General features: G+C 38.8%; 1 pseudogene; it reads right to left on the minus strand.

Annotated features, from left to right (window-relative positions):
• Window positions 1–5,514: 5,514 nt before the first annotated feature.
• Window positions 5,515–5,922, minus strand: LOC101358015 (dynein light chain roadblock-type 1 pseudogene; annotated as a pseudogene).
• Between the last annotated feature and the right edge of the window lie 1,399 nt (window positions 5,923–7,321).

The following is a 7,321-nucleotide window of genomic DNA, read 5'->3' on the forward strand; positions in this document are numbered from 1 at the left end:
GAATTCTCAGTGTTTCAAATGCAAATGAGCCATATGAAAATTAAGATGCCTTCTAGAACTGTTTTTGCTCTGATCATTGCTGATTCCTTCCCTGTGCTTTTTGCATGCCAAGGTTTTCTTTTGGAACACTTTCTTTAAACGTTATAAAGTCTGAAGCTACACGTGGAGGAGACATTTTCAATTACATCAAAGCTGGCCCTCCTAAGGCAATTTATGTGGAGAATCTGTGGGCTTGTACTTTGATTTATGGAAAACGTTTACATATATCATCTTGCTGCAGCTTACCACATAATGTCTGAAAGCAATATCAAATAGCCTACCTAGCTGTTTATGTAAGGAATGACACTGTTTCTGCATTTCAGTACACTCTTATTATAACCAAGTCTGTTGAGTAATGCTGGTATTTTATTCTGTGTTTTTATACTGGTGTAGGAAGGGAACCTTGTAGGTCATCTAGGTTTTCCCCCTGATTCCAGGCCAGACTCATACAACATTGACTATTCTATTTTTAAAGCTAGCTAGAGAAAATTCTATACATTATCTAGCAAATAGTGGATGAACTACAAGGACTTACCACCCTTCAAAACAATAACACCCTCAGTAATTGACTGCTGACTGTAATGTTGCCCTTTGAAACACCACGGTTCCTTATTTTTTCTCCTCTTGGCTAAATCATTCCAGTACCTAGACCATTGCTCCTGGGTGTATTTTCTAAATGGTTCATTGTTAAATTTAGAGACATAATAGATGCCATTTATCCTGGACATCTAAAAATAATGCAGAATGTTTGGAAGTACTTTTAGGTTGCTAACAAGGAGCTCAGGTAAAATAATAGCGCAAGCTGTCTGTCACTGTCTGGCATAAAGGCACAAAACAGTGATGTTCCTATCAATAAAAATTAAGAGTATTTCATTAACTTTTCTCTGCTGCTGGGTCTGGCGTACTCACCTGAATGTTGTCAGATTTTGCAGCTACACCTACTCCTCACCTATCGACGTTCTCGTTATCTGACATTTCGCATTTACAACAATAGTAAAAAATCTATATCCCACTATTTTGTGCAGTAACAACATAACGTCTGGCAGTAATGAACACCAACGTGCGAGGCAAGAATAACATTGGCTGTTATGCTTAAGGTTTTGCGTCAGCTTGACTGGGCCATGATTCTCAGTGGTTTGGCAGTTACGTAATGATGTAATCTGACAGTTTTGTAATGTTGTAGTCATCCTCCATTTTGTGATCTGATATAGTCCTCCTCCATTTTCGCATAACACAGTTTTCATATAATGACCTGATCTTTGGAACCTAACCATGTTGATAAGTGAGGAGTAGTATACATGTTATTCCAGAAATTAGTTGTGTCTGGCACTAAGAGTTATACATAAATTGGAGAACACCCTGTGTTCATCTCTAAACAGCCATTGCAATGAGCCAGACAGTTACAAACATGGCTATGTAAACTTCCAGAAAATCTCATTCAGTTATTTGGGAGCATCCCTTTACTAAGGACTTAAAGCATCTAAAGAATAGTTCCTTACTAATTTGAAAGACATTGTAAGCTGCTTTATTTGGCCATTTAACATCTTTGGATAGTATGGATATAAGCTGTAGGGGTCTTCTTATTTTCAAGAATGTTCCCTTCAGACTTGTTTTATGCATTTTTTAATAGGATGATACCATAGGTGCGAGAGAAATTAGAAATAGAAGAATATTTCTTTTTAACTTTCTTTGTGTTTTGTTTTCATTTAAGCCTCCTTTAAACCACTCATGCTGCTTCAGTACACACACACACATTTTTGAAGAAAATTAGAAGGCAGCACAAGATTCCACCACCCATTTTGCTTGGAATTGTGCTTCAAACAACAGTGGGGTTTTTGGCAGGGGTTGGCAGTGACTGTCTTTCCTTATTTTTTCTTACATTTAAGAATTAATCCAAACTAGCAATTCTCTTTCTCAATTGTTTTCCCCAGACAAGTTCATCATTTTGGTATCCCTAGGTAGGGGAGAGGAGAAAGCATCTAGTGCTTAGAAAAATATTCTGATATAGTCATGTTACTATGAAGAAAAATAATCTTCTGAGTCTAACTTTCCCGGGTGACCCAGACCCCATTGCATCGCTGCTGCCTGTATCACTGATGAGCACAAATCTCCAGCTGTGACTCCTTTCTGTTGCAAATGTACATTTCTCCTCTTCATACTACCTGAATTCCCTCATACTTCTCAGCCACTAGGAAGATGGTTGCACTTCTTTAGGGGTCTAATGCCCAAATTAAGTATGTAATGGTTTTTGTATAGCTCATCCTCACAAAATAGTCTCAGCCCAGGCTCTTCACAGAAACTCACCTGACACTGTGAGCGTGTGTTTCCCTGGAATCATCTACGTTTCTGGCCTACCTGGGTCTTGTCTCACCCATGCCAGCTTTCAAGCTGTTTAACTTATTTGTCTATCTCCTTCATGGTGCTGTCCAAGTACTGCGCCATCCTGATGAGTGACGTGCCGAATACCCTCTGTGATCCACCTCTGCGACCTTGCTTTGCCCTGGTTTCCGCAGTCTCTCCATACGCGTGTACCCAAGAGTCTCAGATCAATGGCCTTTTTTTTCTTCTTTTTGCAGAACACTTTACAGACCATTAAAAGTGCAGACTTAACTTCTTAGAGCGCCTGCTTCTTCAGGGAAGAAGGATATATCATAGAAATGGCATTTGATTAGACCTGCGGTGCCCTGTAAGCCTATTTGCCTGGACTCTGTCTTTGGTCTCCGGTTTCAGTTCTGGCGATATTTGAATGTAATTGTGCCAACTGGCCCTAACCACAAAGCCCTTCCAGGGGGTCACATTTTGAAGATGATTTTAACTGAATCATAAAAAAGTTGTGTTCAAGAGGCTTTGAATCCTTTGGATTGGGGAAATAATTGAATAAAGGGTAAGCACACGGCTCGCAGGCAGGGAATGAAGAGCTGAAGTAGAGAGCAGATTTTTCTTCTTCTAAAGTGAGAATCCCACCGCTGTTCATTGCTTTGCAGATTTTTCAAACTACAAGACATGGAAAATCAAGAACTTATTTTGAAACAGTTTTTCAATTCTGGAGATATTTTATGCTCCTTTAGCATACCTGCCATAAAAATCACAATTCTTTTAAAAAAAAGATGACATTTTCTTAGTCATTTTTCACGACCAATGATTTCCAATCCTGTGCCAAATTGGCACAGAATTATCAAAAAGAAATTTTTTAATCAAAATAATACCATCACAAGAGGAACGATCCTGAATGTCCACAAACAGTGATATCTTTTAAAAATTAGGGAGTCAGTGTAAGGCATTAGCTTACTTGCAAATATACAAATTTTTAAAAGCATAACGATAAAATTTCACTTAAAAGTTAAAGTAATATGCTCAATATGCATTTGTTTTCTATTAAAATTACTAATTCAACAGCTCTATTTATATTTTCATAGAAGACAGAGTCCTAAGAGTAAAGTCTAGAGAGTCAGAGAAAGCTCATTTGGTCTGGAAGTTAGGACGAGCAGGCTCTAGGCCTGGCCTCGAACGTGGAACACTAGAACCTACTCTCTGTGTAGCCTTGGCGCGTTAACTTTTCTGTGCATTCATTTTCTCATTTGTAAAATAGGAGCACAGATAAACTAGATGAGCTCTAAGGTTCCCCTTCAACTCTAAATTTTTGTGATTCTCTGTAGCACGTATTGTTTGTGTCCTGGGCCTATCTCCCAGCAGAAGAGGCTTTCTAGAGGTTATTTTTCGTTAACAATACCAAGAGAAAATGTTGATGTTTATGATCTCACCAGGCACTAGGAGATCTCTTTCCCTTTCTCACTCATCTCTCTTGCTGTCTTTCATTCTCATGCAAATACACACCAGACTCCTCCCTACTAGTTCTATCCATTCAGGAGTAGTTTACAGACAACTCTCTAACAGAGGTTAACTTTTGTAAACAAAACTGGATTTTAAAGCTAATTATCACTATATTTTAATTAATGTAAATAAAACAGGTGTGCATTTAAAATGCAGAGTAATATGTAATCTCTCTTTGATGTTTTAATCTAAGTAATTAGCATGGAAATGACATATATGCTATGAAATATTATTTTAGGATATCCATCAAGGCAAAAAACATTTAGTAAATTTTTAATTTCAGTAAAACCTTTAGTGATTTCAGTAAATGATAACTTAATGAAATTCTACAAATATATCTGAATTATACACATATTCTATTTCAGTAGGAGGGACTCAGGCTAAGTCAACTTTTTATTTACAACCATAATTTACCCAAGCTGAAAATTGGTTATCCTACTCAACAGACAGATGAATGATTTGTAATTATAAAGTTGGAAATTTGTTTTTTCTGTTGTGAATAGTAGTCATTGACCATATCTCTAAACATCGTCACACTGAAGATGCTATGTGTCTACTTATTATATTAGAACCTACCTGTATAGATGAAGTCTGTTTCAAATCACATGAATTGTAGCTATATACTAATTTAGCTTTTTATAATTATAAAGGTAATTTAAACTACTAGAAACAATTCATTACAAAGCACTTTTAGTAGTACTATGTCAAATTAGCCATTTCTCCTAAAATATACATTATCTTTTAGGTTTTTATTTTAATTTGGCTTAAGATATTTAGAAAGCCTCAATTAATTACTTTGGTGACTTTGTATTTGTATATCTAACTTAGCCTGAATATGTTCTTTAACTTGTTTTAATAAAAGTTAGAAATATTTCTGTCTCCTAATTTCTATTCAACTCAGCTATTGTCTAATACTAAAACTGTCTAGTAGAAAAACTACCATCCTCATATGTAAATTCCAGAGCTTGTTATTTAATTTCCTATCAGTTGGAATATCTGAACAGCGGACAAAGCAAATATTCTTCTTCATGCTATGGTTTGGGAATTTTTACAAATGGAAAAGCTAACAAAATCTTTTCCAGTCTGACTGGCTAGGTGCTTACCTCTGAGAACATGTTTGTATATTTACTTTGAGGCTGTAAGATTTTTTTATCTCAATTCGTCAGAATATTTTTCTGACCCTTTAAATACTTCAGCTACAAGATAGGAAATTTTCTTGCAGCTCCAATTCCAAGTTATCGGAGTGGTTTCTGTTGTGGGTTTAGAAAAGTGAAAAGTCTCAAGACCAAACTCTGTCTAATGATCAAAAGAGAGAAAAACAATTAGTAAAATAATGAATGGGGTCACGATTTAAATATGCTTTCATTCCAACTTTCTTTTTAAGCATTTTGGTTAATTTTTGTTAAAGAAAAACATCTTTTTCCAAGGGCAACAAAGTGAACTGAAGGTCAGAAAAAAGCTGGACGTAGGCTTCTTACAAGGTCTTGCTTCGAAGGTCCCCCTGGAGAGAGAAGGCACTCGGCCTGGGAATTCAGGAGCGGTTGACGCAGCAGGGGGATCCCTTTGGTGAGGTGGGTAGAGCAGCCAGCCCACCCTTGGCCACTAGATTGGTGTGAGTGGGCTGTAAGGTGATTCCCACTTGCGGTAGGTTAGTATTAAATTAAGAAATAACACAGAAAGCCAAGAGAGTGGCTTATTCAGTTGGATTCTGAATCATAATCAGGAAATAGTCTTTATCTGGTGCAACGATAATTTCACTTGTCTTGGTGCAAATTCCAAGGAAGGCGAGGTCATTCTGGGGATCAGTTTCACTCACGGTGCTGCACGCCTTTGAGATGATGTTGGCATACCGTGTGGTGGTGGAATTGTCCACGGTGCCCTTGATGGGAATGCGCTCTGTGTTCACCATCATGATTGCTTGCTCTCTCTTCCAGCCCTGAAGTTGCTTCAAGGTTTCTCCTACCTCTGACCGATCTGGTAGCTCTGCGTTGCCAGCACTCCCCAGCTTTTCTTTTGCCCTTACCTTTCTGCTTGCATTATTTTTAAGTGTTTATGTTTGAAAGGAGGAGCCCTGGTGGCACAGTGATTAAGCACTCGGCTGCCAACCGAAAGGTAGGGTTCGAAACCGCTGCTCCTTGGGAGAAAGATGTGGCAGCCTGCTTCTGTAAAGATTTACAGCCTTGGAAACCCTGTGGGGCAGTTCTACTCTGTCCTATAAGGTCTCTGAGTTGGAATCGACTTAGCGGCAATAGATTTGGGTTTTTTGGTTTTGTGTTTGAGAGTATAGTAGATTGTTTCCAGTGATGATTACAACATATTTCCCATCCCGTGTGCCTTTTGCAATGAGACTTGGCCACTCCTTACAAGAAATAAAGTCTCCTCCCCATCCCACTCCACCTTGAATCTGGGCTGGCTTTGTGACTTCTTTAGGCAAATAGAATACAAACAGCAGAGGTGACGCTGTACCCGTTCTGAGCCCAGCCCTCGAAAGACCTGGCAGCTTTTGCTTTTTCCCTCTGGGAAGCCAGCGACCGTGCTGTGAAAGCAGCTTGGGCTAGACTGCTAGATGCTGAGGTACCACGTGGAGAGAAGGAGGCCACCAGAGGACCACAGAGGGGCCAGACACGGGAGTGAAGCTGTCTTGGACTTTCCAACACAGTCCAGCCACCAGAGAATGTAGCCGAATGGGTGTCCCCAGTGGCATCAAGTAGAACAGGATAACTGTCCAGTTGAGCCCAGTCAACCCGCAGAATCATGAGAATAAGAAATTGTTGTTTTAAGCCACAAAGTTTGTTGTGCAGCAATAGAAAACAGATCGTCGTTGTTGTTTTGTGCCGTGGAGTCTATTCTGGCTCATGCGATCCCAGAAGTCCCAGGTTGACCTGCTCCATAGAGTTTTCTTGGCTGTGATCTTTACAGAAGCAGATCACCAGAACTTTCTTCTGTGGTACCACAGGGTGGGTTCAACCCTCCAACCTTTAGGTTACCAGCCAAGCACATGTTGTTAATTTCATTTGCTTACAGTTGGAAAAGCATGTTCATAAATAATGTACACACTTTAAGGCATAGGGTCTTATGTTATTTAACTTAGAACCTGAAAATCATTTGTCTCTGCTACCCGTTGGCCTCTATCTTATTTTATCTTTGTTAAGGCTGCTATACTTCCAGGGAACATCATCTCGTAAAACATGTATAACTACCCTATGGGGGAAATCTTTTTGTAGAGAGAAGAGGGAAGGTTTTGTTAAGCACTGTTCTGAAGAAATGGTCCAGACATTGTATTTTACTAAACACATAAGCAGTTTTGTGTTAGAAATTTGCTTGATTTCTTCACAATGGCCTAAGAGGAATTCTTTTTTTTCGAAGAAAAATATTCATGTTTGTGTTAGATAGCTGGATATATGCCAGATTGTTAGTTTTCTACCTTTTGTCCATGAAACAGTCAGTTTGG

The sequence above is a fragment of the Trichechus manatus genome, unplaced genomic scaffold (genome assembly GCF_000243295.1).
Source record: "Trichechus manatus latirostris isolate Lorelei unplaced genomic scaffold, TriManLat1.0 scaffold00005, whole genome shotgun sequence".
Lineage (NCBI taxonomy): Eukaryota > Metazoa > Chordata > Mammalia > Sirenia > Trichechidae > Trichechus > Trichechus manatus.